The 25,833-nt window shown below is 34.1% G+C and overlaps 1 protein-coding gene across 2 annotated transcripts in view; it reads left to right on the top strand.

The window, feature by feature from the left end:
• CDH12 (cadherin 12) overlaps positions 1 to 25,833 on the top strand; it is a 1,430,569-nt gene that overhangs the window by 437,863 nt on the left and 966,873 nt on the right. For both annotated transcript variants that reach the window (XM_043974996.1, XM_043974997.1), the window contains exon 2: positions 2,886 to 2,967. The gene's annotated coding sequence lies outside the window, so the exon portion shown is untranslated. The remainder of the gene's footprint in view (positions 1 to 2,885; positions 2,968 to 25,833) is intronic.

Genomic DNA, 25,833 nt, shown 5'->3' with positions numbered 1-25,833 from the left:
CTCTACCTGTCCCCTCAAAGCCTCTACTCTCCCCTACCAGATTCTGACCCTGTCCATCTTAGTCATAGTCCATGGAAATAATGCTTGTGGAGATGCAAACTGATAGATGTGTTCACAAGTGACATAATTCTTAGTCCCACAGGAGAAATAATTCCTGAAGATGGGGAAAAGTTCTCACCACCAAATTCTTTGACATTTTCATGTGAGTGGTTCAGTATCAGAAATTGAAGTATTTTTATCCATGGAAATGACACTGATGGGGGCAGCTAGGGGGCACAGTGGATAAAGCACCAGCCCTGGATTCAGGAGGACCTGAGTTCAAATCTGGCCTCAGACACTTGACACTTACTAGCTATGTGACCCTGGGCAAGTCACTTAACCCTCATTGCTCTCCAAAAAAAAAAAAAAGAAAAGAAAAGAAAAAGAAAAAGAAAAGAAATGACACTGACATTAGCTTCACACCCCTTCCCCATGTTGTTTATTACTCTTAAAATGAGAGCCCCTTGAGAGCAGAAACTATCTTGCTCTTGCTTTTCCCCTTATGTCCATAATACTTCCACAGTGCTTTGTACTATGTTACTTACTCATTCTTTTATTTATTCATGGAAGCAAAACACTATTGTAGGAAGCAAGACACTTCAATGGATTTAGATTTTATACTATGCTATTTTCCTTTTTTCATTAATTTTTAAATTTATAACCCTAGACTAGAGTCATTATAAAATGTTATTCTTGACTGAGGCTGTTGGTATGGCTCAAAAGGAGAGCTTGCTTCATAAGGAGAATCTTTTAATTTACTAGCAACTACAGATCCTTGGATTGAGTGTTAGTGAGAGCCTTCTTCCATTCCTTTCTAGTCTATGGGGAATTCTAGTCTAACAAAGTTCCAAGGGATTTATGTCTTCAATATATATTTAAATTCTGTACCCCAAAATAGAAATTTCTGAAAAGTTTTCTTGCTTTTAAAAAATATCAAAATACACAGTAGTCTAGGAAAGAGGAGCTTCTTTTCATAAGTCACCCATCAAGGCAAGGTTTGTATGGGTATTATGTACACTTGTTTTCTATTCTCTACTCACCTTCCATTTTTCAATTTGTTTATACTTTACTTGCCATATTTTCTTTTTATTTTCTTCTCTAATGTTTTTTCAGTATTAGAAACTTTTAAACATATTTGAAAAAATTTAATTTTAATATAATCTAGAGCTTTCAGTTATAAGAACCAAATTAAATACACATTCTTATTAATGTAGACAGTGCATAAAATCAGAATACTAATAAAATAGATTCAATTGGCCATGTCTTAATAAAACAACACACATCATCTACAAGTTTTCATGTTTCAAAGAGATAAAACATTCCAAAGTTGGTGATTAATTTACTTGGGACTGTTTCATCATTTTTCATAAATAGGAATTCATAAAATTTTTAACAGAGAAATAAACTTTAACTACTCCTGAGAGTAAAAGACTGATAAGATTAATTAATGATTTTTATATTGAGGATGCAGGTGCTATAAATGTCAAACAGCTTTTCTAATCTATCACAATCAAAATTCTCAAAACAGCAGTAGTTACCATGCCTGTCATAACCAAATGCAGGCACTGTGATTGCATTAGACATTTAATAATTAAGATGGAGTTCATTTCTTATAAAATAAACATTTTGAATCATCTAAATTTTGAGGTTGAAGGTTAAGGACCATCTTTGCATAACCTCTCAGGTCATTAACTTCTAGATCTATAAAAATTGAAAAGCTTGGATGATCTCTAAGTTTCTTTTTATTTCAAAATCCAATGATTGTATTCTTCTTTGTGTTTTTATCCCAGTAATTTCTACCATGTCTGACACACAATAAGTACTTACTAGATGCTGATTGATTCATTAACCAATTTGTTTTATCCAACCTCTTCACGTTAAAAATAAAGTAGAAATTCTTTCCCTGAGATATTTAATGACTTTTCAAAAACACTCAGTAGCAAAAATAGTCATTTCATCTAGGCTTTTTCTTGACTCTCAAATCAGGGTTTTTTTCAATATATCACATTATTTCTCACTCTTCTGTACTAAATCCCCAATTGTGAGAAACAAGTACCATTCAGGATTCATTATTATTTCAGTACATACTTAATTCTCTCCTGCATTTAATTGAATGTACATTTGAAGGTGAACACTGCAACAAGGCACACTGACAAAAAAAAAATCATTAATAAAAATCGAGAAGTACAAATTAGCAAAGTAATATTTTTTACCATTTTATCTCCCATATGGGATTATATGAAGGATCTGTGATTTCATGAGCTTGGGACTTTTCTCCACCAAATCAGATTGCAACTAACTGAATAAGTCTCTTAGGTCCGAGGGAGTTTATGTGGCATAGAATAGCTTAAATGATTTGTTTAGTATCATACATCTAGTAAGAGTCAGAGCCAGGATTTGAACTCATTTTTTCCACACTATAAGCAAGGCACTTGAGCCACTTTATTCTACATCTGAGAAAATTATTGTTTTAGGTATTTCAACATATGCCATTTATGAAATACACCAGCTGTGATTTTGTATGCAAATAATTGATATTTTATACAATGCAATAAACATTTGAAGGTCATAAAAAGAAATCCCATGCTCTCCTGTTCCCTGCTTATAATGAGACAACTTATATACAATCATGATAGCTTAGCTGCAAGTCATGAACTTTAGGAAGCCACTCTGAAACATTGACTAGTAAAGGTACATTTAAAAACAAGCAAACAAAAAAAAGGTCTTTGGTGGTAGCAATAAATATAGGAGGCATTACTGTAAAATGAGACCCTTTGTGCATTAAAATCATAAAGAAAACATGAAAAAAATGGTAAACAATGAATTGTATCCATTTGGTTTTCCAGCTCTAGATACCAACTACTTGGTAATGCGGTCATTTTGGATTACTCCTTTCTGAAGTCTCAGATAATGACATCCTTCTTAGAGGTAGGTTTAATTTAAATCTTTTTGGGCTGTGTTTAGGGGATGCTTTTCAATAACTTAACTGTTTCTCTATTTTGTCAAATCTATATTTTATTTTTTAAAATAAGAAAACTGATTTTTTTTATTTAGAGTATAAGGTGAAACTTGAAGAAAGCAGTTTCCAAAAGAGCTACACAGCACAAATGAAAAATTTTAACAAGGACCATTTCTTTTTTGTGAAAACTTTATATTTACCATTGCCTACACTTTCTTCTTCCTAAGCTGTTTCAATTTACATGTAGATTGTAGAAAATGAAGGCTCTTTTATTTCTGGCCATGAGCCTCTTAAAGGAGAGAAATTCATTTTCTCCTTTTGAGCACCGCTTCCTCACCCCCACCCCATCCCATAATTACTGGGTATTACTTTTGTCAAATGGGATATTTCTGTTTCAAAGGCAGACATCTGAAGAAGCTCTTACAGGGGGAAAAAAGATAATGACACCGGCTCCCTTGTCTTTATTAATATTAATATGCCACTATCTGCTTCAATTGTTTCTTATGCAATCAATTGTAAGCCATTTTTTCCTTTATTCAAGGCAAGAATCTAATGCCAGAGAAAAGAATTCACTGATGACATTCTATACATACTTAAAGTTCACTTCTGATAAAGGTAGCTTGTAAAGGCAGCACCTTGACACTTCCTGAATAGTAATTATGGAATCTTGTCTTGGATTATTATCAAAATAATTTTGATGCCCACAACTCCATCTCAGTGATCAATTAAGATTCACTATTGAGAATAATAAGCCTTGGACAGGGAAGGTAATTAAGGAACAAGAGAATGTGTGAAAGGAAGGCCTGTAATTATACTAATGTGGTATAGCTAAAGGTATGCTGTACCTTGCAGTGATTTTTGTCCAACATCTCAATGGGAGGCCATAGTTAATGGATGACAAACTTAATTCAGCCTCCCAAACCCCCAACATTTTTTTGTTTTTTGTTATTTTAAGATTAGTTTGCTCCAAAAAATGGCTTTTGCTTTGTTCTTAAAATGTTCTAAATTTGTCCTTAAGCTTCATGTTTGCCAAGAACCAAATCTAATTATACAATCAAATTCTCTCCAAGTTCATCCTTTTGGATGATACTACATCTCTCCACTTTCAAACGATTCCCACCTTACCTTGCCCTGAAGTGGCCCTGGCAATGCCTTTGTCCTATGATAATATTGACAGTGGGTCTTTCTTCTCTTGAATCTTTATAGCAGCTTGAATTATTTATTAAACTGGTTGAGGGACTAAAACAATTTGAGATCTTATATGGATATTTCCCTTTTCCCCAACCACTCCCTATCACTGACACCTGGGAAGTATAAGGGAAGAGACAAATTGAGAGAAGTTACCAAACTACATTAATAGAAGTTTCTTTACCCAGGAATTCCCTGTACCTATCAAATTATAGTTCCTGTACCAATTCCTATGCAGACATACAAGTATACACATAGAGACACACACACAGAGATCAAAATTATATATTTGTGTGTATATATATATATATAAGATGCCTCAAAAATCTTAGTGAATTTTAAAGCTTTAATAACTTCAGAAGTTTAAGTGCTGCAATTTAGACAAACCATTGAAAAGTTTATTTATATTTCTTTTCAATGTTGAAAATTTTGTGAATTTTGAATAATATAATTTTAATTTTAATAAGATGAGAAATCTTGTCATGTGGTGCGTGAAAGGCAGTTCCTCAATGACATTTTTTTAGAAGGGTGAGTCAGTAGATCTGCCTTGGCCACCTCAGACACCTAATCTATCTCCACTAGATTTTGTCTTGTAAGCTCGTAAACAAAATGCTGTGTATGCATCAAAACCTCACTCTCTGGATGACCTTAAGGTTAGGATTAGAAATGCAATCCTTTCAATGACTGAGGAGTAGATGTTACTATTTACAAAGTTCAAAAACTGAAAAGAGATATATAAAACAAAATGGTCTTTTTCTTGAATTTTAATATGAAAAATCTATATGTTTGAAAATGTAAATAGTTATCCTTTTTGGGGCAGTTCGGTGGCTCAGTGGGTGAAGTTCTAGGCTTGGAGTCAGAAAGATTCATCCTCCTGAGTTCAAATGTTGTTTCAGACACTTTATAGTTTGGTGACTCTGGGCAAGTCATTTAACTCTGTTTGCTTTTTCCTTCTACATCTGTAAAATGATCTGGAGAAGGAAATGGCCAACCACTTTAGTACCTTTGTCAAGAAAATGCCAAACAGGGTCATAAAGAGTCAGACACAACTAAAAATGACTGAATAATAGCAAGTTAATCTTTAAAATTTTGTTTTTGTAAGTTTGTAATATTTATATCACTGAAATTATTAAAGCTTTAAACTGAATTAAGATTTTTAGAATGTCATATATAATATATACATATAATATATATATACACACACATATATGTAGAGAGAGAATATATAGGCTATGTATAGATACATACACACACATATATATGTATATACCCATATATAGAGAGACCCCAAATGTAGCACACATATATGTATATATCCTGTATATTATAAAACACACAAAATACATGTATACATATATTTATATATGCACGTATATATGTATATGTATACACACACCCCAGAGGTGTATATATGCATGTAAATATATACACCCATATTCATGAAAAGATATGTCTTTCAATAAATTTGCATCCATATATACTAATGTGCCATTGAATAGTTTATTATAGCATAGTCTTTTTAAACTTTTATCTTTATATTACATCTAAGTTAGCTTGGCAGTACCTATTATTTTGGAAATATTTTTTGTGAATAAAATGCATCACAAACTTATCTAACTATCCTATAGTCTCTGTGTGTCTGTTTATCTTGGGCTTGATAGTGTATTAACAAGGTCCTATATTTCCTACAGTGGAAAGGGGAAGCCCTAGTCAAATGTTTTTTTCTCTGAAAATGGATGACATTTTTCACCATAACTCCTTCAGAGTTGTCTTGGATCATTTGTATTGCTGAGAATAACAAAGTCATTCACAGCTGATCACCTTAGACTATTGCTGTTACTTTGTACACAGTACATTTCAATTTGTTTCAGCTCATGTAAATCTTTCCAGGTTTTTCTAAGAGCATCCTGATCATCATTTTTTATAGTACAATAGTGTTCCATCACAACCATTTTCCAAAATTTGTTCAACTATTCCCCAGTTGATGGGCATTCCCTCAATTTGGAATTCTTTGTACCAGAAAAGAGATGCCATAAATATTTTTGTACATATAGGTCCTTTAACTTTTTGGTTTTTATCTCTTTTTGCATACTGACCTACTAGTGGTATTACTAAGTCAAAATGTATACACAGTTTTATAGCCCTTTGGCCATAGTTCTGAATTGCTCTGTAGAATTTTTTAATCAGTTTACAACTTCACCAAGAGTGCATTAATGTTTCATTTTCCACATATGCCCTACAACATTTGTCATTTCCCTCTGCTTGTCCTATTATCCAATCCAATAGGTATGAGGTAGTACCCCAGAATTGTTTTGCCTTGCATCTTTCTAATCAATAGTGAGTTAAAAAATTTTTACATATAACTGTAGCTTTGATTATTTCATCTGAAAACTTCATATCTTTTGATCATTATTAATTGGTGAATGGCTCTTATTTTAATTAATTTGACTTAGTTCTTTATATGTTTAAGAAACAAAGCTTTTATTAGACACACTTGATTCAATTTTTTTTTCACATTTTCTAATGCTAACTGTATTTCTCTCCATCCTATTCGCTCCTCACAACATTTACTCTATTCTTGATGTCCTTTCACCCTGTCCTTTCTCAAAAGAGTTATGCTTCTGATTGTCCCCTGCCCCAATTTGCCCTCTCTTTGGACACATACCCCTCCTCCTTACCCCGTCCCCTCCTATATTCCTGCAGGGTAAGATAGATTTCTATACCCGATTCTATGTGTATATTATTCCCTTTTTGAGCCAGTTCTGATGAGGGTAAGGTTCATTTACTCCCTGGCACCTCCCCCATCTTCCCTTCCACTGTGGAAGCTTTTTCTTGTTTATTTTATGTGAGATACTTTACCCCATTCTACTTTTCCCTTTCCCTTACTCCCATTGCATTCTTCTCTGACCCCTTAATTAATTAATTAATTTGTTCTTACATTTATTTATTTTTTTATTTGCTCATTCATTCATTCAATCATTTATATATATATATATATATATATATATATATATATATATATATATATATATATATGTTTGTTTATTTATTTATTGTGTGGCAATGAGGGTTAAATGACTTGCCAAGGATCACTTCAGACACTTGACACTAGCTGTGTGACCCTGGGCAAGTCACTTAATTCTCATTGCCCTGCAAAATAAAAAGGAAGAAAGAAAGAAAGAAAGAAAGAAAGAAAGAAAGAAAGAAAGAAAGAAAGAAAGAAAGAAAGAAAGAAAGAAAGAAAGAAAGAAAGAAAGAAAAGAACAAGGCCTATCTGATTACAGGAAAAGAAAGAAAACAAATATTGACAGAGCACCTGCTATGTGTTTGGTACTTTACAAATATCTCCTTTCATCCTCACAACAATCATCCCCATTTTACATTTGATAAAATTAAGGCAGGCAGATTAGATGACCCTTATAGACTTCTACAACTAGAAAGCATAAGAAGACAGATTTTAATTCAGGTCTTCCTGATTCTAGGCCCAGTCTTCTATCTATAGATGCCTTAATTAGAAGATAGCAATTTTTTTTAAGTCTTAATTCTACATACTACCAGGATTTATTTATAAAAAGAAACAAAAAAACCTTTTTATAACTTGTAAATGATAATGACTGTAAAACACCTTGTAGATAATAAGCATTATCTTGCTTATAATAATGATTATGTTGTTCTTATTATTCTTATTAAAGCTATGAGCATAGAGCATAGTTCATCAAATTTATCTATATGGAGAGGGAGAAGGAGAGAGAGGGGAGAGAGTGGGGAGAGAGTGGGGAGAGAGCGAGAGAGAGCAAGAGAGAGCGAGAGAGAGCGAGAGCGAGAGAGAGAGAGAGAGAATATGATCAAAGTTCATTGAAACTGTTTTTTCATCAATATGAGTAGTTTTTCAGTCAAAGAGAAGCCTTGCAGATATGTAGCCTGTTCTGTAGTGAGGAGAGGAAAGTTCCAAGATGAGCTTGAAGTAGAGAGAACAAGGTTTTGAAGTTCAGAAGTTGAGAAGAGAGCTCAGAGAAGCCATGTCTTCTGGTTGAGTCCAGTTCTCTATTCACTATGCTAATCATTATCTATATTTGTGGCATATATCCTGGGACAGCTTAGTGTAATGATATTACTTTGGAGTGATTTTGGTTCAAATCATGCTTTAGACAGTACCTAACTCTGTGATTCTGGGAAAGTCATTTAATTTCTTTTTTCCTCCATTTCCTCATTTGTAAAATGTCTCCATGGGGTTAAGGTTTATGTTACAACAAACATATCTTAAGAAAGTAATGGAATGTTTCTAATTTTGATAAATGGTATTTTGAGGCATTCCTGATAGCATTTAACAATGGTCTCATTATCAGAAATCATGATTCATCACCCCACACAGGATCATAAGCAAATGGGGATGAAAAGCAATGAATAACTAGATGAAATTATACTTTTATGCTATGTCTGCCTTCTACTTACAAGTAGAGCTATAGCTGATTTCTAACTAAGAATTCACTTTTGTGGACATCTGAACCTGCTAGGTTTAATAGTGATAGATGACTACCATTGATATAAGAAAAAGATATATCAAAGAAGAAGCTAAATTACAAACATATTTTCCTTTACTTGATCTCCTTTAATTTCCTTGATATATATTATTATTGTTGTTGTTGTTGTGTTCAGTTGTTTCAGTCATGCCCAGTTCTTTATGACCCCATTTGAGGATTCCTTGGCAAAGATAGTGGAACAATTTGCTATTTCTTTTTCCAGCTCATTTTACAGATGAGGAAACTGAGGCAGAGCTAAGTGACTTGCCCAGGGTCACATAGCAAGTTAGAATCTGAGGCCATATTTAAACTCAGGAATATGAGTCTTTCCAACTGCAGGTTTGACATGCTAACCAGTGCGTCACCTACCTGCCCTGTTGAATTTACTGTCTGATCAGAAATAATGGAATGTAAATATTTAATGGGGGGTGGGGGTGAAGAACATTAGCATGTGCTATTTTTCTCAAAACACTTTCTCACTTAATTTTAAAGTCACTTTCCCTCTGTGATTTATTAAAAGGTGCTCTTTAAATAAATAAAATAATCAATTCTTTCATTTTCACATCTTTATTAGTCACCTTATTTTGTTATTAACAAGACAGTTACTAGTCCAACTCAGTTAAAACAGCAACCACAAATAATCAAGTAAAACTGTATAATCCCTTTGTTCTAATCAAAGAAATACTGCAGGAAAGATGAGGAGTCTGCTTGCTTGTGGGTTATGGGACAACAATCCATAATTTACTTTGCAGATGTCGGTGTAATTTAAGCAGCAGGCAGAACAACCACACAGTTGTAGATGCTCTGGGGAAAGGATACCCAGAGTCTCGTAAATCATGGTAAGGATTAAAAGCAATGAACATTCATCTTCTTAACCTCGTAAAGCAATATTGCAAAGCCAAGGATTACAACTCAGTGTGCATGTAATCTTTGTTCAGGGATAAAGGGTGCCAGGGTGTTTTTTTTTTTTTAAGGTTTCTCTCAATTAGCACTGACATGTGCCATTTGGGAAGGGAGCAGAAAATAGTTTTAAAGTTGATTAACAAGTGTCCCCTCCCCCTACCTCTAGTAAATGAGCAATTAATCAGATTCCACTTCAGTGGGGAATAGAGAGTCACAGGAGATCTCTGTATCTGATCCTTCTGTAGAGGAAATTCTCATATGAAAATATGTTTCACATGTATGATCAACATCATATTGCTTGCCTGCTCAAGGGATAGAGGAGAAGGGAGAGAGAGAGAGAATTTGGAATTCAAAATTTTAAAAAACACCTGAATGTTAATTTTTATATGTAACAGAAAATGTTTGAGAAAATAAATAAACATATAGTGGACACTTTATTCCTCATGAAAATATTCCAGGTATTATGTCATTGTAATGATATCTTCAAGTATTTTGCAATTTCTCCATACACCATTTTCACAAAAATGAACAAAAATACAGAACCTCAGAACTCAGAATAATTGCAGAAAGAGGCAGATGTAGCTGTTTCCTATAACACATGGCAGATAAACAATCTGTGTTCTTAATAATTTAAATGTTAAAATAAAAAATAACTCATGAAGAGGCTGTGCTATTTTAGACTGAAATTTTTTTTCTGATATGCATTTTTTTTCCCTTTTAAATAATTGGATTCTTTTAGGGGCAGCTAGATGGCACAGTAGATAAAGCATTGGCCCTAAATTCAGGAGTACCTGAGTACAAATCCAGCCTCAAACACTTGACATTTACTGCCTGTGAGACCCTGGGCAAGTCACTTAACCCTCATTGCCCTGCAAATAAATGAAGGAAGGAAGGAAGGAAGGAAGGAAGGAAGGAAGGAAGGAAGGAAGGAAGGAAGGAAGGAAGGAAGGAATGATGGATTCTTCTAAAAGTCCTTTGAAATAACCATTTTGTTAAATCTTACCACATTCATTTAAGTCCAAGATGTTGATTTTTTCTTTTTAAAGAAATCAGGATCAGGTACAAAAAAATGAATTTTTTTTATATTCAAGACAAGGTGAATCTATGGATGGGAAACAAATGCAATCTCATTAAAATTTTTTTCTACTACATTATAATATATTCCAGTACAGTGATACTTTTTAAAATTTTATTTATTTATTTATTTGTTTGTTTGTTTATTTAATTATTTATTTTTAGTGAGGCAATTGGGGTTAAGTGACTTGCCCAGGGTCACACACTAGTAAGTGTTAAGTGTCTGAGGTTGGATTTGCACTCAGGTACTCCTGAATCCAGGGCCAGTGCTCTATCCACTACGCCACCTAGCTGCCCCAATACATTATTATTTTTTTTTTAACATATCTGTTATTCAGTTATCCTTTGTAGTGAGGAAGAGCAGTGCTATGGATAATCCAAAATAGAAGATAATTTGGATCGGTTTCTTTTTTTTCACACACATTCAGATATCAGTGATTATATTCTTCAGAGTCAAAACTATTCTTTTAAGTCCCTAATGAAAATCTTATAATCTGTAGGACCTTGGGCAAGTTGGTTCTCTACTCTGGACCTCTCAGGCCATTATCTGGAAAACTGGGGGTTTGGACTAGATTTCCCATTTCAGTTCTAATCTTTGGTCCTTTAAGCCTATGTTTCTATGACCAATTTACTTGAGAAGGTACTATATAACACTGTATAGCTATTATGTTTACCCTAACTTTCCTCTGTGGTTTTTTTTTTGCTCATATTAGAGATAATTATTAAGACTTCTCAGACTGATGCAAAATGCTTCTGCAAGCTGAGCAATCTTCATTCAAGGATTTATTGAATATCTATTATGTATAGCAGCCTTGCTAAGTATTATGGGGAAATGAGAAAAATAAGTAGATGTCACACTCCTGAATACATTTTATAGACTAGTAACAGGTATCAAACATACAAATACTTATTACGAAAGTAGAGTATGAAAAATACCATAAGAGATATAATTGTAACACTGGAGTTCAACACAACAAAATGTTAGTTTTGGAATAGGGTATCAGAGAAGACTTGATGGAAATGTGGTATTTGAACTGGACCTGGCAAGATTCACAGAATCTAAACATTGACAGGAGTGATGAAGTGAAGTGAGGTGTCAGGTACAATGAATGAATGAATGAAACAGTCAAATAAATAAATGGAAATATATATATATATATATATATATATATATGTAAACAGATAAATGAATGAATGATTAAGTACCCTAGATTTTATAATGAAGAGGTTCTACTTTCATTTCTAGCATTGAAACTTAGCAGATGTGGGACAAATTATATTTACCTCTAGTCACCTCAAATCAAGATAATACTCTTTGCTTTATATCCTTTTGAAGTTTGTGTAAGGGAAATTCTTTGTTAATTTTATGGTGCTATACAAGTGCAATTTTTTTTTCATTTCTACCTCTGCTTTTCTACGGAGACTTAAAATAAACAAGAAAATAGTATGAATGAAAGGGGAAAATATGGCATAGTAATAAAGTGCTGGATTTGAAGTCAGGAAGATTTGAACTCAATTCCTGTCTCTGACACTTTCTAGCTGTGGGACTATGGGCAAGTCGCCTAAACAATTGAAACTCCAGATTTTTAATGCATAAAATTTAGAAATTGGATTAATTGGCCTCTAGGTCCCTTTCAGTTCTAAATATCTGATTCTATGTAGGGTTTTATGACCTTCTCTACTTAATTCTGAGTATAATATAGAATTGACATGAAAATTTCCTTCTTTGTTTTTTTTTTCCTTTCTTCCTTCCTAAGTCTGGATTAGTGATAACATTAACTTCCCCCCCCCCAGAAATTAATTTACATGCTAAGTAGGAATAAAGACCAGGGAAGAACAAAGAAAAAAAAAACGATTGACAAGAAGTGATTTGGAAAGTATTATTTTTAAATGAAATCTGAAGTCCAAAAGGAAATATAATTATCCTGTGTAACCTTTTCATTTAATACTTGGTCCATTTTGTTTTGTTTTGTTTTGCTTTTTATATTTTGACTTTAAAGATAATGTTTTTTTTAATTATTTTGAAAATATGTCTACCATTGACTGCACAAAACCTACTAAAAAATGTTTCTGATCTGTTGTTTACCATTTTTCTTGATTATATTTATCTTGTCCTGCATCAATCAAAACAAAATGTAAAATAATTTACTTTCGGAGCTAAAAGAAATAAAATCATTTCTTTGTTTAAATACATATTTCTAGAACTACAGAAAAATAGAATATTAAGGAGAAAAGAAAGACTTGGCACTTGGAAAGAAAAAAAATAGCACATTCCTCACATAAATTTTAAAAAGTTAATACCAAAACAGTAATACAAGTGGCAGGCTTTGATCCTTCTATACTCTCTCCCACATTATTTCAGGACAGCAAAAGTATTACCTCCCATTGGTTCATCCACAAAAAGCAAATGTATCCTGGAGCTTTTGCTGTTTTCATTAGAGATGACACAGAATGATATTTTTAAAAATCTGCTACAATTAAAACAACAACAACAACAAAACACACTTTTTGTAACACTAGCCCTAGGGTTTTTCCTACTGCTCTTCTTTCTTTTTCTTCTAATTACACTTTCCCTCTCTTTTTCTTGTTCCTCCTCTTCCTCCTCTTTTTCCTCTCTCTTTTACTCTTCTTCCTCTTCCTCCTTTTTCTTTTTCCCTCATGTCCTTTTCCTACTTTTCACCCCTACCTCCTTCTTCCTCCAGCTCTTTCAAGCAAGTTATTTTTAATAGCATAACTAGAAATTTTACTCCAGCAGTGACAAAGAACATCAAAAGAACCTGGGGAAACATCAGTGGAAGGTATAATCAAAACAACTTTTTAGGCCAAATTCATCCTTTAATGAATAGATTGGTATCAGGTTTGTCTTTGTCACAGATGTCCTGACAATTTACTCTGGAGACCATAGGTAGGCCTGGGTGATGGAGCAAGGGAGGGCAGGGCAAGAGGATAATATAGTTCCTATTCTGGTTCCTATCATAAATAATTTTTCTAGTGAAACAGGTTCTCTTCCATTGTTTCTGCTTGACAAAGGAATAAAAGTGCTACCTACACCATTTTTCTCCCCATTTTGATACATGGTGCCCAAATTCCTAGGATTCATTTGTTTTGTTTTGTTTTGTTTTTTTAGTGAGGCAATTGGGGTTAAGTGACTTGCTCAGGGTCACACAGCTAGTAAGTGTTAAGTGTCTGAGGCTGGATTTGAACTCAGGTACTCCTGACTCCAGGGCCAGTGCTCTATCCACTGCACCACCTAGCTGTCCCTAGGATTCAGTTTAAGGTGTTTTTTTGTTGTATTTTTTTTTGTTTCGTTTGGTTTGGTTTGGTTTTTTGGTTATTGTTGTTTTGTCTTGTTTTTGTAGGAAGGGAAAAATGAAATATGAAGGGAAAACAAAAACAGAACCACTAAATGATTGTTTAAAAGTTGGTTATATTTAAGGTTTTAATGTTCTCATATTCAGTCATTAATTTAGCAAGTATTTTAATATATATTGAAGATAGTGCTAACATTTTTAAAGAGTTAATATTTATATTAAAGGTTAAAGATAGATATCTGCTTCTGCCCTTAAGAAGGTAAAGGATGTTTATATCAACATAAACACATATTTCAAGGTGAAAGCCAAAATTTGGAGGTAGAAGTGACATCTGTATTTGAGAGAGGTTATTAGAGATACCTTGCTACGAAAACTTTAGAAGCATCTGTGAACAATACAAGTGTCCTGGGAAAGACTCTTACACATTTATATTCTGTTAACTGACAGATAAGAGTAGTTTCAAAATGACTTTGCCTTTCCCTTCTCCTCCTTTCTCTTTCTCTTTTTCTCATTTTCACCCAACTAGTCCACAATTTAACATTTTCACTTTCCTTCTACCAGAGTATAGAACAAGTGAAGATTAAAGGTGAAGCACCAATTTGTGTCTAGCTTTCTTTTGTTTCAAATCTGCCAACTGTGTACTTTTCTTACAGTATGCAGTTGAGTAGTTTATGACTTAAAATATATTTTAAATGGATTTTATCTTAGATCAATGTCTATAAGCAACAAACAAGACCCTGAATCATGAGAAATGAGAAATAATGCACATCGTTTATCTAATAACTACCTTAATTTTAGCTGCAAGCTCTTTGGAGATATCAATCTTCATCTAGAAGATGGGTCCAGCTAATTCAGACAGTTCAATAAGACCAATCATCACACTCTTATACAATTTTTATTTTATCTTTTGAGGTCTTTACATATATAACTATATTTCTCTTATAAATAAACTTAAAAACTTAAAATTTAAATCATAGTCTTTCTTCTGAAAGCAATAGAATTGTCTCTATTTCTAACAGTTGATAAAACAAATGGTAAAAGTAATCAATTAAAAGTTATACTTATTGGTTTCTTAATTTGGTTCAAGTCTCTTTGCCCTCTAGGATTTTTTTAAGGTATTCTCTTGTGTATAGAAACATTGTACAAAGTCTTAACTGTCCTAACTTACAATTTTTGAAGATGAGGCAAGGCACCAAAAATTTATTGAAGACCTATCATGTGTCACCACATGGTAAGTGATGTAATGTAAATGTAAGTAAAAGAAAAAAAAGTACTTCTGCTGCCCTCAAGGATGTTACATTTGAATGTGGAAAGATAATACAGGAAAAAGGTAGGGAAAGAGAAGGTACCCAGCATAAAATCCAGAAAATCAGAATCAAAGACTGGAGGGTAGTGAAAGTCGGATGGCCTGTACCCCTCTCCAATAAGGCAGTTCAAAGAGGAACTCACCAATTAGAAAAGGCAGCAGACATGGTAGAAGGATGTTCCAGGGTAAGAAAGATGAAGAGGTAGATGAATATTCCAGGATGAGAAAACAACAGATTCTGAGGGAAGTTCCACAGTAAATCAGTAGCTGAGACAGTGCTCAAAGTTGGAATGTCAGAAGCAGAGATGTGAGAAATAAATGTGTAGAAAAGGTGGTAAGGGTGCATAGACATAAGGGGATTGGAAAGGGGAGAAAATTACCTTTTAAAATCTGATTTCCACCCAAAACAGTGTAACTTTTAGGTAAAGTATGAACAATGAAACCGTTGACTTGAAGTAATTATGTCATCTAAGAGTTTCTAATAGATAATCAGGAGACTGCTAGCTTAATGTATACTCTGGATTTTGGGAGAATTAGTTTCAATTGGTTTGGATGCATGGCTTCACAGTATTTGTATTTGGATAAGATGTGAGAGTTGATGTAGTCAAGAAACTTATATCACTGATCAAGAAAATGAAGCTCAGGACAAAGATCAGAGGGAGGTAGAGCAAAGATAGTGGAGTAGAAAAGCATTCATTTGAGATCTACCAAATTCCCTTCCAAACAACTCTAAAATAATGTGTTAAATTAAATTCTGGAGAGACAGAACCCAAAACAGGCCAGTGAAAATATTTTTCAGACTAAGACAACTTAGGAGGTCAGCATGAAAAGGATGACTAATGAGGGTAGTGGTTGGCTTGGAGAGCACCACAGACCAAAACATGTAGGCCAAAGTGAGTAGCAGCAGCAGCATAAGGAATTCTCAGCCCAAAGATGTTGGGGGAGGGGGGACCAGACAACTGGTCAAAAGGAGATTGCAGGGAACTACTTGTTAGCATATGGTTCAAGACCTGTTTACCATACACAGTTTTTGGTGACAGTCTCAGGCCCAAAATGAGAAATTGCACGTGTGACTGGCAGAGGATCAGGAACTCTGGTTGGAGTTCCAGGTTGGAGAGGAGTGGTTGTGGTTAGTCATGTAGAGATTCTGGTCTCAATTTCAAGGGAGAGAAGAGCACTAACAATTGTGGATATAGGAGAGTGGGGGACCTGGTCACAGTACCAGATATATTTATAATTGATTTTTACCAAATAATAATAAACACTTATTTCAAATACTATATAAACTATTTAGAAAAGTAGACAAAAAGGAATCCCACCAAATTCCTTTTACAACACCAATATGGTTCAGATAAATAACCAGGAAGAGCAAAAACAGGAAAAAAAGAAAGCTATAGACCAATTTTCTTATTGAATATTGGTACAAAATATTTAAATGAAATACTAGCAGATTATAATAGTATATCATAAAGACAAAGGAGCAGCTATGTGGCGCAATGAATAGAGTCCCAGACCTGAAGTCTGGAAGATTCATCTTCCCAAATTCAATCTAGTCTCAGACACTTACAGCTGTGTGATAGTGGGCTAGTCATTTAATCCAGTTTTCTTCTGTTCCTCATCTATAAATTGACTAAGAGAAGAAAATGGCAAGCTATGCCAGTATGCTTGTCAAGAAAGCCCCAAGTAGAGTCACAAAGAGAAGAAGGAACTGAACAACCACAAAATCACAAAGATCATATTCTATGACAAGAAGGGATTTATATTAGGAATGGAGGACTGGTTCAATCCTAAGAAAACTATCAGCATAATTGACCATATCAATAACAAAAACAACAGGAATCATGTTATCTCAAAAGATGCAAAAAAACCTATTTGACAAAATACCATACTCATTTATATACAAAATGCTAGAAAATATAGGAAGAAATAGAGCTTTCCATAAAAATGACAGGGAGTGTCTCTTTTAAATTATCAGTAAACATCATCTGTAATGGAAATAAGTTAGAAGAATTTCCAGTAAGAGCAGGGGTGAAGCAAGGATGCCCATTATCACAACTATTATTCAATATTGTGCTAGCAATATTAGCTGTAGTGATAAAACAAGAAAAATAAATTGAAGGAGCTGAAATAGGCAACAAAAACAAAAAGAATCATTTTTTTTGCAAATGATATGATGGTATACTTAGAGAATCCTGGATATTCAACTAAAAGCTACTCAAAATATTTCATAACTTCAGCAAAATTGGAGGGAATAAAATAAGCCCATGTAAATCATCAGCATTTTTATATATTACCCACAAAGTTCATCAGGAAGATATAGAAAGATAAATTCCACTTAAAATAACTGCAGACAACAGAAAACACTTGGGAGTCTACCTGCCAAGACAAACGCCAGGAACTTTATGAACACAATTACAAAAGCCTTTTCACACAAATAAAGTTAGATCTAAACAAATAGAGAAATATTTACTATGCATAGGTATGCTGAGCCCATAGAATAAAAACAATAATTCTACCTAAATGAATTTACTTATTCAGTGTCATACCAATTATATTACCAAAAATATAAAGAGCTTGAAAAAAATAAAATGGAAGAACAAAACATCACAAATATCAAGGGAATCAATAAAAAAAAAAATTGTGAAGTAAGGTGGCATAGCCCAACAATCTAATACTGTCTAATAAAGAGAATGTTGAATCAGTAGAATAGATTAGATACTCAGTACACTGTGGTAAATGACCACAGTAACAGAAAAAAATCTGGGAAAACTGGAAAGCAGTTTGGCAGAAAATAAGTATATACCATCACCTCACCCCATATACCAGGATAAGTTCAAAATGGGTGCATGATTTAGACATAAAAGGGTATATCATAAGCAAATTAGAGAACATGGAAAATTTTAGCTGTTACATTTTAAAATAAGGGGGAAATTTATAAAAAAAAAAGAAGAGATAGAGAGTATTATGGGTGTAAAATAGAAAATTTTGATTATATCAAATTAAAGTTCTTTTTTTTTTTGCACAAACAAAACTAGTGCAGCGAAGATTTGAAGGAAAGTAGAGAATTTGGTGAAAAACTGCAAGTTTTTTTTTTTCTGATTAAGTCTTCCTTTCTTAAATAAATAGAGAAATGAGTAAAATTTATAAGAATAGAAGTTATTCCACAAATCATAAATGGTCAAAAGATATTTAAAAGCAGAAGAAATCAGTTATCTATAGTCATATAAATGATATAAATCATTATTGATTAAAGAAATGGAATTGGGGGCAGCTAGGTGGTGTAGTAGATAAAGCACTGGCCCTGGACTCAGGAGGACCTGAGTTGAAATCCAGCCTCAGACACTTGACACTTATTAGTTGTGTGACTTTGGGCAAGTCACTTAACCTCACTGCCCTGCAAAAAACAAGAACAAAAACAAAGAAAGAAAGAAATGGAATTAAAACAACTCTGAGATACCAATTCAAACTTACCAGGTGGGCTACAATAATAGAAAATGACAATGACTGATGTTGAAAGGAATATGGAACAATTAGGATACATCATATTGGTGGAGTTGTGAACTAATTAAATCACTCTGGAGAGCAATTTGGAATGCTGCCCAAATGGCTATAACTGTGTGTACCCTTTGACCTAGAAAATGCCATTATTGGTTTGCATCCCAAAGAGATCAAAGAAAAGGGAAAAAGTACTTATTATGTATAAAAATATTAATAGCAGCTCTTTTGCGGTGGCAAAGAATAGGAAATAGAGTATATGATCATGAAGTGGGAAAGAGCTAGACAAGGTATGATATATGATTGTGATTTTATACTATTCTGTTAAAAGGAGTGAAGAGCAGGATGCTCTCAGAAAAACAAAAAACAAAAAACTGGAAAGCCTTAAATGACCTGCTTATGAAATGAAATGAGCAGAGCAAAATACTGTACACAGCAACAGCAAAATTGTACAGTGATCAACTGTAACTTGGTTATTCTCAACAATACAGTGTTCCAAGACCATTCTGAAAGACTAATGATGAAAAATGCTATTCATTTACAGAGAAAGAACTGATAGAATGTGAACTGAAGCATAATATTTTTTAAACTTTATATTCTCAAGTGTTATTTTTTGGTCTGCATTTTTTACAGCATGCCTAAAATGGACATTTCCCCATAATTACACATGTATAATCTATATCGGAAGGGGGGAAGGAAGGTAAGAAGGGAGAGAATTTAGAACTTAAAATTTTAAATGAATCTTAAACATTTCTTTTTACATATAATTGAGAAAAATAAAATGTAAAAATGTAAAAAAAAAAAAAGAAAGAAAATAAAGCCCAAAGAGATGATTGCCCCAAGTTACAGACTAAATAAGACTAAAATTTCAAAGGGAATGTTGGCTCACACAGGGATGGGGTGCTTCATGGAAAAATACAGAAGAGAAATGATTCTGATCTGGAATTTAATGAACATTTATTGATGAGACTTCCCAGAGAGTTAATCAGATATCTATTTTTAATGCAATGAAGAAAGTCAAGGGCACTTAACTGAAGACAAAATCAATAGTGCCATATCTCAAAGAATGATATGAGGACGATATGAGGAAGAGTAGGACAATCCAGTGTGGCACATGGAAATCAGGTCAGTGTCTTACAACTATGTTGGAGTCAAGAGGAAGATTGAGGAAAGGATTCAGTTATTTCATGGGATAGTTGGATGATGATTTTAAACCATTTAACTACATTTTTTTAAAAATGTATTTAGTATTTTATTTTCCCCAATTACATGTAAAATCAATTTTTAACATTAATTTGTAAAACTTTGAGTTCCAAATTCTCTTCCTTCTTCCCTGTTCCTCCCCCCCATTAAGAAGGTAAGCCATTTGATATAGGTTATACATGTGTAGTTATGGAAAAACATTTCCCTATAAGTCATGTTGTGAAAGAAAACATAGGCAAAACAACAACAACAACAAAGAAACTTTTTTTTAAAAAAGTATGTTTCAATCTGTATTCAAACACCATCAGTTCTTTTTCTGGTGATGGACAGCATTTTTCATCATAAGTCCTTCAGAGTTATCTTATATCACTGTACTGCTGAGAATAGCTATGTCATTCACAGTTGATCATCTTCCAGTATTATTGTTAATTTGTACATAGTAGATTTCACTTTGCATCAGTTCATGTAAATCTTTCAAGGTCTTTTGGAGAGTATGCTGCTCATCTTTTTTTTTTCTTCAAAATCGTATTGCATCACAATCGTAAGGTACAATGTATTCAGCCATTCACCCATTGATGGGCACCCTCTCCAATCTCCAACTCACTGCCACCAGAAAAGAACTTCCATAAATATTTCTGTACATGTAAGTCCTTTTCCCTTTTTAAAAATCTCTTTTTGGAGACAGACCTAGTTGTGGCACTGCTAAGTCAAAGAGTATAACATTTGTCATTCTCCTTTTCTTTCTTGTTAGCCCATCTAATAGGCATGAAGTGGTACCTCAAAATTGTTTCCATTTGCATTCTCTCAATTAAGAGTGATTTAGAGTACCTTTTCACATGGCTATAGATAACTTTGATTAGTTCAACTGAAAATGGTTCATATCTCTTGATCATTTATCAATTGGTGAATGGCTATTTTTGCAAATTTGACCTAGTTTTCTATATATTTCTAGAAATAAGAATTTATTCAAAGAAACTTGCTTCATTGTTTTCCCCAGTTAAGATACTAAATGTATTTTCCTCCATACTGTTTTCCCCCTCCTTTATTCTATTTTCTCTCTCCTTTCACCTTGTTCCTTCTCAAAAGTATTTGCTTCTGACTACTGCCTCTTTCTGTCTTCCCTCCCTTCTATCACACCCCCCTTCTCTTTTGTCCTTCTCCTCCTACTTTCCTGTAGAGCAAATATATTGAATGTGTATTTTATTCTCTCTTTGAGCCAATTCTGATGAAAGTAAGGCTCACTCATTCCCCTCTACCATATTTCCCATCTTCTCCTCCACTATAAAAAGTTTTTCTTGCCTTTCTTATGTGAGGTAATTTAGCCTATTCTGCAGCTTCTTTTCCCTTTCTCCCAATGCTTTCCTCTTTCTCACTCCTTAATTTTAATTTTAGATATCATCCTTCATATTTAATTCACACCTGTGCCCTCTGTCTGAGTATACCCCCTAACTGCCATAATAATGAGAAAGATTTTTTTGAGTTACAAGTGTCATCTCCCCATGTAGGAATGTAAACAGTTTAACTTTATTAAACCCCTTATGATTGCCTTTTCTTTTTACTTTTTATTCCCCTCTTGAGTCTTGTATTTGAAGATGTTTCTTTTTTTCCCCTTTTTCGGGGCAAATGAGGGTTAAGTGACTTGCCCAGGATCACATAGCTAGTAAGTGTCAAGTATCTGAGGCTGAATTTGAACTCAGGTCCTCCTGAATCCAGGGTTGCTGCTTTTTCCACTGTTCCATCTAGCTGCCCCCAGAGTCTTATATTTGAAAGTCAAATTTTCTCTTCAGCTCTTGTCTTTTCATCAAGAATGCTTGAAAGTCCCCTATTTCATTGGAGATCCTTGTTTTCCCCTGAAGGATTATTCTCAGATGTTCTGGGTAAATGGTTCTTGGTTTTAATCCTAACTCCTTTGCTTTCCAGAATATTATATCCCAAGTCCTCTGATCCTTTAAGGTAGAAGCTGATCCTCAGTATGGCACCATGATACTTGAATTGTTTCTTTCTGGATGTGTGTAATATTCTCTTCTTAACCTGGTAGGTCTAGAATTTGGTTATAATATTCCTGGGAGTTTTTATTATTTGGATCTCATTCAGGAGGTGGTCAGGGGATACTTTCAATTTCTATTTTACACTATTGTTCCAGAATATCAGGGTACTTTTTCATGATAATTTCTAGAGAGATAATGTTTAAGCTCTCTCTCTCTCTTTTTTTTTTTTGATCATGGCTTTCAGTTAGTATAATAATTTTAAATTATCTCTCCTTGATCTATTTTCCAGGTCACTTGGTTTTTTCCAAAGACATATTTCACATCTTTTTATTTCATTCTTTTAGTTTTGTTTATTGTTTCTTTGTTTCTCATAAAGTCATTAGTTTCCATTTGCTCAATTCTTATTTTTAAGGAATTATTTCTTCAGTGAGCTTTTGTACCTCATTTTCCATTTGACCAATTCTACTTTTTAAGGAGTTTTTTCTTTCATGTATTTTTGTGGATTTTTTTCCATTTGCCCAGTTCTGCTTTTAAAGGCTTTTTTCTCCTCATTGCCTTTGTGTACTTCTTTTACCATTTGGCCTATTCTGTTTTTAAAGGTGTTAGTTTCTTCAGTATTTTTTTTCCCTGTGTGTATCTCCTTTACCAAGTTGTTAACTCTTTTTTCATGACTTTCTTGCATCATTTTCATTTCTCTTCCCAATTTTTCTTCTATGTCCTACTTGATTTTCAAAACCCTTTTCAGCTCTTCCATGACCTGAGAACAATTAATATTTTTCTTAGAGACTTTGGATGTTGGAGCTTTGACTTTGTTATATTCTTTCAAGTGTGTGTTTTGATCTTCCTTGTCACCATAATAAATTTCTATAATCAGATTTTTAAAAAATTCTTTATGCTTTTTTCTAGTCTATTTTGTGACTTTTAACTCTTTAGAAAAGTGGCGTTCTGCTTCCAGGGTGGAGGGTGTACTGTTCTAAGGTTCATGGGTTTTGTGCGACTGTTTTCAGAGATACTTCTAGGGACCTGTAAGTTTTTGGTTTTTCCTAGGTGGTATGATCTGAGAGATGCACTTACTACTCTCCTGACCTGTCTTCTGGTCTCTGTATAATCACAAGTGCTCTTTTCTATCTTGAAACTGTGACAAGGATCTTCCTGCTCCACTGTGGCCACAAGCTCCTGTGTACTAGTGTTTTTCCTTTCCCTGTAACTACTACCCAAGTCTGTAACTCAGATCCGAGTATGGGCAAAGCACCAGAGTCCTGCCTCCAGTGCCAGCAAAGATACCTTTGTAATCTTGTGACCAGTTGTTTGAACCACTTATCAGCTATGAGCTGAGAACTCCAGAAGCAGTCACTGCTGGTGATGATTCAGTGGTCCCCTAAGCCTACTCCTGGTTTTCTGTGGGCCTGTTACACAGTGACTGTGCTCTACTTACTTGGGTATGGCATACCTGTCTTGCTGACCTTCTAAGTTGTTTCAGGCTGGAAAATTATTTTGCCCTGTCTTTTTGTGGGTTCTGCTGCTCCAGGAATTGTGTGATGGTATTATTTAAAGGTGTTCAGAGGGGCTTTGGGGAGAGGTCAGGTGAGTGGCTGCCTTTCTCTACCATCCTGGCTTTCATCCTCCTTAAATTACATTCTTAATAGAATTCCAGAATGTATTATTGAAGATAGTTTGAGCAGTAAAAGCAGGAGTGATCATCATGTTGTCATAACATTTTATGGAAAACAATTCATGCCAGATATGTCCTTGTGGTGAGAGCTTGAACTTGGAATCAAGACAACCCTGGGACTGAATTCTGCCACTGGGATTTACTAGCTTTCAAACAACTCAAAAAAGTCTGGAAAAATGAGTTGCGAATAGCATTAAATAAAAAGCTCACGTTTGAATATGGTCCTAGTGGAAATGTGGGGCTACTGAAGATTCTTGAGCACAGAAATGGCAAGACCATCCTTATGAATTAGACAAATTATTTTGGCCTTTGTGCTGAGGAATGATTAGAAAAGAGCTAGATTGGAACCTGAAAAAATAAGAGGCTATTACAATTCCTCTGGGAATAGGAAGTAGAGATAGGAACTTGAATTATGATTGGTGACAGTTTGAGGAGGGAGAGGGATAGATGTGAGAGTTACTATAGAGCAGGGCTTCTTAATTTTTTTCTACTTGCGCCCCTTTTCACCTGAGAAATTTTTATTCCACCCTGGGTTTATAAGTATACATAATAGTATACATATTCCTTTACTGTTGCCAAATTTTTCATGACTCCAACATTGAATTATGTGACCCCATATGGGGTTGTGACCTATAATTTGAGAAGCTTTGTTTACAGAGTTAGAATTGACAAGATTTAGCCACTGAGTACACATGAGTAAAATTGAAGAATCAAGAATGACTCTGAGAGTGTGAAACTGGGACTGGGTTAGCAGAAGAATCATGCTATCCTCAATAGAAATAGTCAAGTTTGGAAAAGGAACAAGTTTAGAGATAATCTTTGGATATTTTTGTTTGTTTGAGTGCATAAAGGATAACTAGGGAATATCTCTTTTAGGCAGTGTAACAAGCTCTGGAGAAAACTGAGAAGTGAGGGAGAACAGTATTTTGAAAACTGATGTAGATTACTTCATTCAATTCTGGGTACCATGTCTTAGGAACCATATAGTTATATCCAGATCTATATCTATATCTATAAATATATACATATGTATATATGTAATACATATATAATATATAAATACACACACACACACATATATATATATGCATATATGTCCTACACACTTTTAGAAGGCTTTTGTTTTTTAAAAAACTCAGTAATAGACATAGTGAAAGGCAACTATAAAAAGGGAGGATGCAGCTAATTCCATAGCTCAGTAACATCCATGGAAAGTGTGTGTGTGTGTGTGTGTGTGTGTGTGTGTGTGTGTGTGTGTGTGTGTGTAGGGGATGCCAGAGGAGAAAGAGAGAAAGGCTGAACTAGGTTCAGTTGTGGTGATAAGGGAAGAAAATTCAGGATAGGGAGCCTGGTAAAAAGAGTAGCTTGCCCCAGCCAGCAACTTGTTGGTCTTGGGGCTTTCCTCTTCCCAGCCTCCCAATGAATAGTAAATAGCAACGGAGACATAAGGCCCTGAACTCAGAGAACAGCAGACAGGAAGACAGGATTGTTTCTCACAAAACAATCCCAAAAGATTGCCCTTTCTTAGGAAACCTGGCCTGGAGCCAAATGCCCATCAATATGATGGTACACATCCAAACTGGGAGAACTAAGCAAAGGAAGAGGGAAGGAGGAGCTGAAATTAGCCACTGAGGAACTCCCACTTGCCCATACAGCCAATTTCATATTCTGGATGATCACGTGCTTTACTCAAAAATATGTCTCTCAATTTATCTAGGGCTGAAGAAAAGGAATAATATATTATGTGCTAAGATAATCAAAGGCTCACCATTGCCAAAGATAAAACTTTGAGATTGGCAAGAACTTATTTTCTTAATGTGGGTGCATTTCATCAGAAGGGATTGAGGACACACTCAGAACAGTACACAAAGTATTAAAAAGCAAGGAAGAGTATAGAGAGGACAAAGAAGTAAGGAGCATCTGCACAAAGACATACATATGTGTGTATACATATACACACATATAGACACATACCTACATGCACACATTTCTATATGTATATATAAAACATATAACATTCCTGTGTATGTGTGCATGTGTGTATATATACATATATATATATATGTATGATGTTCATATAGCTATACCTATCTAAATATATGTTGTTGTTATTGTTCAGTTGTTTCAATCATGTCCAACCCTTTATGACATTATTTGGAGTTTTCTTGGCAAAGA

This window comes from Dromiciops gliroides, chromosome 1, assembly GCF_019393635.1.
Source record: "Dromiciops gliroides isolate mDroGli1 chromosome 1, mDroGli1.pri, whole genome shotgun sequence".
Lineage (NCBI taxonomy): Eukaryota > Metazoa > Chordata > Mammalia > Microbiotheria > Microbiotheriidae > Dromiciops > Dromiciops gliroides.
Note: the sequence above shows the minus strand (reverse complement) of the source record. Positions and strands in the feature narration are given on the sequence as shown.